This window comes from Microcebus murinus, chromosome 4 (genome assembly GCF_040939455.1).
Source record: "Microcebus murinus isolate Inina chromosome 4, M.murinus_Inina_mat1.0, whole genome shotgun sequence".
Classification (NCBI taxonomy): Eukaryota; Metazoa; Chordata; class Mammalia; order Primates; family Cheirogaleidae; genus Microcebus; species Microcebus murinus.
Window position 1 is genome coordinate 99971001 of NC_134107.1, and position 11907 is coordinate 99982907.

Consider the following 11907-nt stretch of genomic DNA (forward strand, 5'->3'; position numbering starts at 1 on the left):
TAGTGAATGAATGAGCGAATGTTTGACACTCCACAGCGGGAATAATGTACTCCCTGTGAACTAAGCATTGAGACCTTCAGGTTACATCTCCCTGTTACCATTTCTGTTTCAGAAGGTCTTTTCAGTGGGGCTAATATTTGAAGTCCATTCACCGCAGTTCCCCTGGCCTGGGCTTGGGCACTGCTCGTATTGGCCGCTCTGACTCATTTTTTTCTCTGTGTTGTTGAGCAAACCCTCCCTGTCACCAAAAAACATTCTGGAGCTAATATTAATGCAGTCAGACTGGGCTACAAGAGAATCTTCCTGGTTTGAGAACTCTTGTATCTGTCAGATTATTCTATTTATTATGTGTTGATTCTAAAGTGTGTATGGGAGGAACTTTCTTGAGTGCTAGGAGGTACCCCAGTGTAGCTCCCAAATTCTGACTACACCTTGTCAGCTCTGATTAGCTGGCTCCCTGACCCACAGCAAATTAAAAATGGGTTGAAGCAGCTAAAAGCAAATACCCTGAAAGCAGAGAATAACCTTAGAGTTCAACTGCTGTAAAATCTATGTTAGAGATAGAGGAACCCCAAAGAATGCAATTCACTGGGGCCACAGCATAGGGCCAGCGTCCTGTAATTAAGGAGCCTCTCAGATTAGAATAATTATAGTTCCTTCTATTGAGCCGCTGTTCTTTGCTAGTCACTGTGCTAAATTCTATATAATTTTTTTTTTGAATTCTAAAAGTGATCCTATGATTTGGATATTAATTTTTGTTTGAAAAAAAAAAGTCTTAAGAAAGGTTGAGTAACTTCTCCAAGGTCTCGCATAAGTGGCAGAGTCGAAATAATCTAGATTCATTGCATCCTTAAACTGCTGCTCTGAACTGGCATGCTGTTTTGCCCTGTTAGTATAATATTAGAGATCTGTAATAATGGTACTGTCTGTCTAGAAATTCCAAGGATACAGGTAATACATTTTTAAAGGATTCTCACTAGAAAGATTAAAAACAATGTTTGGAGACATAAAGAAGTGTACTTAGATTTTTTTGCCAAGTCATTTATGTGGAACACAATATTCTCAACTGATGGTAGCTCAATGAAGCCTTTATTCATTTATTTATTTTATTATTATTGAGACAGAGTCTTGCTCTGTGATCCAGGCTAGAGTGCCATGGCATCAGTCTAGCTCACAGCAACCTCCAGCTCCTGGACTCAAGTGATCCTCCTGCCTCAGCCTCCTGAGTAGCTGGGACTACAGGCACACCACCGCACCTAGCTAATTTTTCTATTTTTAGTAGAGATGGGCTCTCACTCTTGTTCAGGCTGACTTTTTTTTTTTTAACTGGAAAATGTTTTTGCAAAGAATTCAGTAATTAGGAGCACTGAGGATTCTTTTGCTCTGCAACAAACCCAGGTAGATTTTATCAAAATCTTTTGCATCTTGGGAAAAGAATGTTTAGCAAACATTTTATTCATATAAATATATATATATATATATATATATATATACACACACAATGAGGCAAGTCATTGCAGTATATTTTGTTAGGGTGATAATTGGGTTAGCATGAGACCATCGGGGTCCCGGCAAAAGGAGGTGGCTGCCATTCTTTTCATCCAACCCCAACTGGCTTTGATGCTAGTGCCCCATTAATTTTTTAAGAAGATTATGTGTAGGGTAATTTGAGCCTCCAACAATTTACAGAACAAATGATATTATGCTTTAAAAAATGCTAATGTTAACAATTGTAATGTTGCAACCCTCTTTAATGCCAAAATGACAATTGGTAATGTTTGCGAATATTTGTATGGAAGCAATGACATTTCATACTTAAAACTCAGCATCATCGGCAAACTTTGAGGAAGAAAAAAGACTCAGATTTAAATGTAAATCAGCCTTTTATGAAATTTGCCCTTTGGTTGTACACCAATCTGTAAAGCCTTCAAGATCGATCAAACAAAGAAGTTTCATAATTAAAACTTATTTTTCAACCTTTCTCTAGCAAAGGCAGAACGTATTAATTATCCAGGGATTGATCAAGCCCTAGATGGTGCAGAACTGTCTGGGGGGTGTTTGTGTGCCTGTGTTTTATGGGGTTCTTCATAGGCAGTAGAAGAACAACATAAGAACTTCACACTCTTGGCTTCATGAACACGCCTTATTTTGGACCCCAAACAACTTGACTGCTCCGTAGAATTAGCACCTTCAAAGGAGGAAGTTTTATCCATATTGAGGTGAGTCAAGGGAATACAATTAAGACTGAAGACAATGTTCCCAAAAGGTAGTCCAAAAATGTTTTGAGTGATGGCAATACTGCAGCAATAAGTAGCGACATCAGACATGTAATTGCTACGTGTCAGATGGTATTCTGAGAGTTTGTTATATATTAACTCATTTACTCCTCACAACAGCCCTAAAGGTGGTCATTATTCTCATACCTAAGGAAACTGAAGCACAGAAAGGTTAAGAAGTTCAGCCAAGGTCACAAGAGCTAATAAGTGGCAGACGTGAGATTTGAACACAGGTACCTTGGCTCCAGAAAATGTGCTTTCAATTACTTCATGGTGTGGCCCCTCCAAGTGACCCTTTTGATAGGGTGAATACATCAGGAGTTTCTATTAACCAGCCAGTTTACTTTTTTTAAATACAGTGATGTTCTTGGGGGGGGGATTATAAAAGGAAGTTGTATTCATTATAGAAATTTGGGACAAAACACCAAGAAGAAAATGAGATACCCAGGTAATCCCGGAGATGACCACTGTTAACATCTGGTGAGTGTCTGATATGGTTTACCTGTTTGGTCCTTCCAAATCTCACGTGGACATTTGATCCCTGGCGTTGGATGTGGGGCCTGGTGGGAGGTGTTTGGGTCATGAGGGCAGATCCCTCGTGAATGGCTTGGTGTCCTCCCGGCTATAATGAGTGAGTTCTTGCTTTATTAGTTCGCACGAGAGAGCTGGTTGTTCCAAGGAGCCTGGCACTATGTCCTTCCTCTCTTGCTCACTCTCACCATGTGACACCCCGGCTTCTCCTTTGCCTCCCACCTTGATTGGAAGCTCCCTGAAACCCTCACCAGAAGCAGGTGCTGGCGCTATGCTTCCTGTACAGCCTGCAGAACCGTGAGCCAAATAAACCACATTTCTTTATCAACTACCCGGCCTCAGGTATTTTCTTTATGACAACACAAAACAGACTAACACAGTGTCCTTCTATCACTTTATTCTATACGAGGAGCAACTGCATCTGCGTACAGCTCTGTTGTTGTAAATAGGACTAAGTGCACGCGGAGGAGTGTCCGAATCTCTTGTCGATTCTCTTCGGTCTTGATTCCATCTACAAAGGCAAGTATGGATTCAGATACCAGAAGCAGAGCGGTATCTTCTTCCCTGTAAGCAGTTTTGATACAGACTTACTGAGAAGACACAGTGCAACGAGGGGATTGTCACCATGCCACCAGCTGCATCTCTCCCCGTCCTATCATTCCAGTCAAGTGCTTGAGTCATTTCCCACACTAATGGAGCTCACGGGAGGATTCATTTGAGTCACCTGTTACCTCTGGCTCACCAAGTTTTCCTTATTCAGAGTGTTGCTGCTTGGAAGATGGGAGAAGCAGCTATCAGTACATCCCTCCAAAGGAAGTAGGCAGCATAAGTAGGCACAAGAGAACATAAGCAGCAGATGGGTTGCTGACATAGCTGTCAAATGCAGCATGCTCAGTACAAAAGGAACCTGGCTGGCCAACGGGGGTGTGTCTGAACTCTAGGAAGAGAAGGGGATGTCTAAAGTCTGCTAACGGCTGGGTGGCGGGACCGGTTTGCACATGTGTATGTGATGGGGAGGGAAAAAGAGAAGGAGTTGAAAGGAGCTTTGAAGGTATTTAGTGTTGGATCGTGAATACTTTCTCCATTTCAACTGGGAACGGAAATGCATTAAATGGCAAAACAGTTTTCCTAAGTATTAAATTGCAGCACGAGGATATTACAGAGATTATTATGCCAGAGCTAGAGGGTATAAAGTGTGGATTCTATGTGAATAGACGCTAAAGCCCCTATTGAAATCTGTTGTACATGTCTGCAGTCTGTAGGATAGAGAGGCATCAAGTAGTGGAAAGAGAATTAGGAGGACTGAGTAGTTTCTGGAGAAATTCACAATTAATTTCAGGTCTCAGGCTCTAACTGGCAAGATTCAAAACCCCCTGGTCAGTAGGGCACCTGATGCATGCATCCAATGTCAACATTTGTTCAAGAAATCCGGCACTTCCGCTGTATCTAGTCCTACGTTAGCCACTGGGAATATAATACAGCATAGGACAGGTGTCATTCTTGCTCTCTAGAGCAACATATAGTAACACCTCAGCATTGAGAGGTCATTTTGTGTCTTGTAAACGATTTTATACAAGAGGCGATGGAGATTAAGGATGTTAAATGACTTTCCCAAGAGCTCAGCTAATCAGATAATCAGTTTAATCCTAAAACCCTGAAGTGAAACCTGGGCCTGCGCATCCATCCCATGATTCTTTGGGGCGAGGTCTTAGGCTCCAGTTTGATTTCCAGCATAAGCCACAGCCTCCAACCCAGCTTCTCACAGAAACTCTTTGTTGGGGTGGAAGAGTTGTGTTGTTGGCTACTTACCCAGATTCTATTAATAACATGACACCTTGTTTCCTTTGGCCATTGTTTTTTACACATAGACTTCCTCGAATGGAAGGAGGGATGAATGGAAGGATCCCAGTAGCCAAATACTGCTGTATAACCTAACACTATTCTGTTATTTTATACTAGGGAAATGAAAGCTGATTGTAATGATCTCAGCAACATGTATGAAAGTAGGCAATCTTTTTCTTTTTTTTTATTTATAAAACACACATAGAAAATACAGTTTTCATAACCCACCTTTTAAGATTTTGCCAGGATTTTTCAGTTCCTGCTTTTAGTGGAGCATATATTATATGTCCATCTTAACCATTTCACCCTGAACTCTACAGTAGCGTTCATACTGAAAATGAGCCTCTAAAACATAAATTAACAAGTTGATTTTCCTTCTTGTTCTGAACCTCATAGGTGGGATTCCTTCTCCCTGCCTCATCCTTTCCACAGCCCTGGAAACAATGGTGCAAACAGCTGTATCCTATACCCATCTGACTGTAGGTTGATGTGAACATAGCATCATTCCTCAAAGAACCATGTAAGAGCAAGGGATGGAGTCCTTCCCTGAATGCTTCTTGCCCGTCAGCTTCTATAATAGGAGTACCAGCAGGATGGAAAGTGAAAAATGCATCCTTGAGTCCAGGCTAGGCTAGCTTCTTGCCATGTGTCATTCTTTTTTTTTTTTTTTTTTCTTTTTCTTTTTTTTTTTTTTTTGAGACAGAGTCTCACTTTTTGCCCATGCTAGAGTGTTGTGGCATCAGCCTAGCTCACAGCAACCTCAAACTCCTGGGCTCTAGCAATCCTCCTGCCTCAGCCTCCCGAGTAGCTGAGACTACAGGCATGCGCCACCATGCCCAGCTAATTTTTTCTATATATTTTTAGTTGGCCAATTAATTTCTTTCTATTTTTAGTAGAGATGGGGTCTCGCTCTTGATCAGGCTGGTTTTGAACTCCTGACCCTGAGCGATCCTCCTGGCTCAGCCTCCCAGAGTGCTAGGATTACAGGCATGAGCTACCATGCCCAGCCACCATTTAAAGGGTAGCTCTCTCCTGCTAATCTCCCAGGTTGGGCTGCATGAAAGAATGACATATACATGTGGCCAGAGGTATGACGTGGTTTGTTACCAAAGCAAATCACATGGGAGGACTCATTAGAAAATGTTTTGATTGTAGAGATCCATGGCTATTGGAACCTTTTGATGGGAAATTCATTTTACCTTCTTACCTGGTAAAAATTCCCTTAACTTTTATTTTGGATGGCAAAATTAAGTTCTCTAAAATTAAAGACCACATTGTCTACTTCTTTTCTATCACTGACACTACATTACCCTGAATTTAAGATTATTTTGGAAATGCTTTTTGGGTGTATGGATGGATGAGCAGATAATCTCTGCCATTTGTTGAAGACCAGATGTGCCTGGCACTGCCCTATCCTTTAATATGAAAATTCCTTCAAAGTAAAAATACAATCATCTCATTGTACATAGACAATTAAGCTAGTTTTGAGCCCAGGTCTATCTGACCCAGAGGTTAATCCCATTGTGCTGGGTAGTAGATGGTCTGATTTTATGGAATCAATGTTTGCTTTTTGAATGTTTCCTGTGTTCAGAGCCCTGGGTGTTCCAGGGGGAGATACTAAGTCATTAAGTATGAAATGTCTGATTTCGAATAAAAAATGTAGCTTATTATATCTCACACAAGAAGCAGTGCAATTAATCAAACTATGCACCTAAACTATTGACACAGTTTTGCCATCTCAACTGGAGCTTGTTTATGCCAGCAGTGAAGAACCATGGGGAGCAAGTGGCAGTGAAATGGCTAAAGGTGTTTTCCACAGCTTGTTGAGAATTGAATATTTGTCCCTGCAACAAGCAGTCCAAAGCCTGGAAGAAGTGGTAGTCAGTTGGCGCAAGGTCTGGTGAATACAGTGGATGACAGAGAGTTTCCAAGACCAGCCTCTATAGCCTGAGCATTGTTTGTGCGACATGTGGTGGAACACTGTCTTGAAAGAGGATTGGCCTGTCTTTGTTGACCAATGTAGGCTGCTTAATCACAAATTTCCTCATCATTTCGTCCAATTTGTGGCAGTAGACATCCTCTGCAATGGATTGACCAGGTTTCATGAAGCTGCAGTGGATAATAATACGAGTGCTGGACCACCAAATAGACATCATTAGCTTCTTTTGATGAATATTTGGTGTTGGACTGTGTTTCAGCACTTCATCTTTATCCAAATATTGTGTCAAATGCTTGCAGTTGTCAAAAAGAATCCATTTTTCATTGCAAATAATATTACAGTGTAGAAATGGTTCACCTTTATGTTGTGACCCCAAGGTAAGGCAAGCTTTGAGATGATTTCTCTTCTGACATTCATTTAATTCACGTGGAATCCATCTATCCAGATTCTTTACCTTGCTGATTTGTTTCAAATGGTCCAATATTGTTGGAATAGTAACGTCAAACCTTGCTGCTGCTAATTCACACATAAGTTGAGATGGATTTGCTGCTACTACAGCTTTCAGCTCATCATTATCCACCTTGGTCTCAGGTCGCCCACGCAGCTCATTTTCAAGATTAAAATCAGAATGGAACTTCTCAAACCATACTGTGTGTTCATTAGCCACATCCTTCCCAAACATTTCATCGCTATTTCGAGCTGTAGACGCTACATTGGTTCCACAACGGAACTCATACTCGAAAATAACACACATTTTTGACTCAACCACGGTTTCACAAAAATTGCTCTAAAAAAATTGAAAGATAATCACAAGCCAAAAACATCCGAAAGACTGAGGATGTACCTTCACAATAAACATAAAACAAGAAGTGTCAAAGTGAAATGTCAGAGATATCAACTGTCAAACTTAGTACTTAAGGAAATGAGACATTTCATACTTAATAACCTAACAGGCGAAGACGGAACAATTGTGTCTTGCAGGAGCTACCAAGGCATGGAATGGTGAGTCCAGAGATTTATGTGACTTTCCTATCTCCTTGTATTAGTCACTAGGGTAGAACCAGCAGGATATATATTTTTTCATAAGGAATTGGCTCACAAAATCATGGAGGCTAAGAAGTTCCACAATCTACTGCTTGTAAGCTGCAGACCCAAGAAAGCTGGTGGTGTAATTTATTCCAAAGGATGAGAAACACGGGAGCTGATGGTGTAACTCCCAGCCTGAGGGCCAGAGAAGATGAGATGAGATGACCCAGCTCAAGCAGGCAAATTCCTCCTTTCTCCACCATTCTATGGGTAGATGCTCTACTGATTCAAATGGAAACACCCTCACAGACACACCCTGAAATAATGTTTAATCTGGCACCAGACAGTCAAGTTGATACCTAAAATTAACCATCACATTCCTCATTTGAGCATGATAGACACCGACACACATACAGGCACAGAGAGGTTAATCTCTTTTATATAACTATATGATCTTTAATATTTCTTACTGCTGCAAAACTTGGTGATACATTGGACAGTTTAGAATGAATGGACACATTCCTAAGACATAGCAAACTTTCCGAATAAGGGCCAGAGGAAGGCAGTCCTTTGGAACTCACCCTTCCTGAAAAGCCATTCTAAGCTCGTGTGCTGTTGCTCTTCACCATAAGATATGTGGGCCCGAGTGGCTGTGATAGGGGGAGACTGCACAGAACGTGACCTCTCCACTACAGGACACACGTCACCCCGGTGGGGAGCTTGGTGGGGAGAGCACAAAAGTGAAGACCATTGATCTTACCCAAAAGTGGGCATGCTTTTATGGAATAAAACCTGTCATTTGTCAGCCTTGGATCCTCAGTGAAGGTTGGGGGCAGGGGCAGGGTGAAGAAGTAGAAAACACAGAATCTTTTATATGGACTTCCTCACCTGTTTTGTTTCCACAGAGCCTAGAACAGTCCTTGACACTTAGGGAATGTGTTGAATGAATGAAGGGATGAATTAACCTGTTCTTGAAGAGTGAGTCAGTTAGTATGAGGCTCAGCTGCATACAACCTAAAACCCACGGAACAGTGGTTTTAAAAGGCAGGGATTGGATAATATGTATGTTTGTTTTCATGTAAAAGAAGTCTTGGGTTGATATAGAAACTTCAGCCACTAAAGATCCAGGTTTTCCCCATCTTTCTGCGCCACCAACCTCAGTGTGGCTTTCTTCCTTTAGTGCATTGTCTGCACTCTGCATGGGGCTCCTGTTCAGCCACCATGTCCAAGGGCCAGGCATTGAGCAAGAGGAAGAGAAAAGTCCAGAAGGGTACCCCAAAGATGCGTTGGCTCCTTTTCAAGAGTTTTCCCAGAATCTGCACTTAACAACTCTTGTTTGTGTTTCCTTGGGCTCCCCTTTCTGCAAGGAGTCTGGAAAATGTGTGCATTTAGTGTGGCTGCTTGCCGCTTCCAGAAGTGGAAGGGAGAAGGAGAGAATAGGTGTGGAGCAGGCAACTGGTGATCATTGCCCTATCATCTTTGATAGATAAAAGTAAAACAAGGCTGGGTGCAGTGGGTCACACCTGTAATCCCAGCACTTTGGGAGGCCAGGGCAGGAGGATCACTTGAACCCAGGAGGTCAAGACCAGCCTTGGCAATAAGAACGAGATCCCACCTCTGCAAAAAATTTTAAAAATTAGCCAAGTGTGGTGGCACATGCCTATAGTCCCAGCTGCTTGGGAGGCTGAGTTGGGAGGATCGCTTGAGCCCAGGAGTTGAAGGCTGCAGTGAGCTATGATGATGCCACTGCTCTCTAGCCTGGGTCACAGAGTGAGACCCATTTATTAAATTTTTTTAATGTAAAACAAATGAAAAGTTAGAAAACAAATCAAACCAGTTTATATAGAGGACCAGGTTAGACAGGGTGGCTCTGAGGGAGCTGAGGGGGGTAGGAGGAGGGGGAGAGTACGGGCTGAGGTGTCAGCCTGCCTCTGTGCTTACTGGCTCTGTGACATTGAGACCATTCGCCAGGTCTCTTCTATGCCTTAGTTCTCTTGTCCATGAAGTGGAATAACATGCAAGCGGAGCCCACAGGGTTGTTGGGAGGTCTGAAAGAAATAGATGTGCACGTGTTTCTGAACTGGAAGGCGCTGTATGAATACAGCCTCCATAGGTGTCTGGAGAAAGGGGACTGTGTGCAGGGAATGGCCACTCTAGCCCAGCCTGGTACCTCTTGTGGCTGACGCCACTGCACTGCACTCGCCAGTTTTTGTGCCACACATTTCATCACCCAGTCTTACTTCTGTCTTCGGTTGCTTCATCTGGGAAAACCTCTTCTCCCTAATGAGGTTGTAAGGGATCTCCTTGAGTGCAGAGATCACTATTTTGCAAACCCCGCGGGGGGGCGGGGGGGGGGGGACATGCCATACCCAGAGAACTCAACACAGCTAGCACTGGCCCTAGACGTAAGGGGCATGAAGGTAGAGCAAGGCTCAGGGTGATTCTGACGTTCCCAGCCTGTAAAACTGGGGGGCTGGCTGACGCTATGAACCAGGATGGGAGAGTGAGAGGGAGGCCAGGGCTGGGGACGGTGGGGATTCTGTTTTGGAAATGTTGAGTTTGAAGGGCTCCTGGCATTTCCAGGCAGAGTCGACTGGTTGACAGCTGGCTTCTTTCATTCAGCAAACATTTGCTGAGACACTGTGTACCAGGCACGCTCCAGGGGTTGGAGATAGCACAGTGAACAAAACGAGCAAAAACGCCTGTCTTCGGGGAGCTTCGCCCCAAGCAGAGGGAGACACAGATAAACGCGAGATTACTGAATGGCACGGCGTGTCTGAAGGTGGTAAGTGCTACGGGAGGGGGTGGAACAGAGCTCAGAAAGAAGAACGGAACCTGTGGGAGTGTTGGGGGAGGGCGGTTTAGACAGTTTTTGTAGTTCGGAGCCAGAGCCAGGCTGGAGATGTTTGCTGGAGATTTGTATTTGGAATGGTGGCAGTCAGAGGGATGGGCAATTGGAAAAGTCTAGAGAGAGGTGTCAGGAGTGAGAGGAGATCTCAAAGGAACCATGTGTGTCAGGACACTTCCACCGTCAAGGAGCCTGGGACAAACTGTGCCCGGGAGGCCAGAGAGGCGAGTGGAGAGCAGGTGTGCTCGGGAACCAGGGGGCACAGAGACCAGAGGAGGCAGCGGCCAGTTCTGTCACTTACCGCATGGAGCCCAGGGATGAGGACTGTGGAGCAGCTCCTCCCCGCCAGGCACCTTTGCTTGCGTTTTTCATGCAGAATCACACAATATGCGTGGACGCTAGACTAGTGTGGACGCTAGACTAGTGTGGACGCTAGACGCAGGGAATGGGAGGTGGGGAGAAGAAGTGACTTTAGCTCCTCTTTCCAAATGTTTGAGAAAGCAAGAAATAGGACAGTAGGTTCAATGTGAGAAAAGATCAAGGGAAGGAATCCAATGGCCCGGGGAAGGCAGGGGCAGGTTTCGTGGCAGGGGGCTGACGGGAAGTGTGGACGGCCTGGAGAGCAGGAGGTTGGCCCTGCAGCCTGTGCCCAGCGGCTCAGTTGTCACCGCTTTGCTGCCTGCACCCCCACCTGTCTCAGAACGTCATCATCTTGTTCAGACGTGTCCTTTCTCTGGAACTAGATGGAGCTGGGCCCAGCACTAGCACAGCGTCCAGACAGATACTGGCTGCTCCAGAATGTTTGCTGCTGCTGCCGAACGTGCAGAAAGAGGGCCCAGATTGTCTGAGTCCGTTTGGGTGCTATAACAGAATACTACAGCCTGGGCGGCTTATAAACAACAGAAACGTATTCCTCACAGTTCTGGAGGCTGGCAAGTCTGAAACCAAGGTGCCTGCAGATTCGTGTCTGGTGAGGGCTTGCTTCCTGGTTCGTAGAATTCTCACTGTGTCTTCACATGGCAAAAGGCGCGGGGGTGAGGGAACTCGCAGGGTCGCTTTTATAAGGGCGCTAATCCCATTCATGAGGGCTCCATCCTTATGGCCTTCTAATCACCGTGCAGAAGACCCCACCTCCTTTACCACCATGTTGGGGATCAGGTTTCCACCTGTACATTCCGGGGGGGGGGGAGGGATATGCACATTCAGTCTCTAGCATGGGTCCTGGGGGGGGATACGCACATTCAGTCTCTAGCACCCGTCACTATAGCACAAGGGAGAGGGGACTGGCGGTGGGTGCCTGACTGGGAGGAGAGGACAGGACATCCCCTCCACGCTGTGCAGAGGGGAGGGAGCCGTTCTGTTTCTCTCAGCGTCCGGCTATGGTCCTGGGTCAGAGCGGGCCTTGCAAGCCCCTGACCACTGTCTCTCCTCCCAAGCGAGTGGAA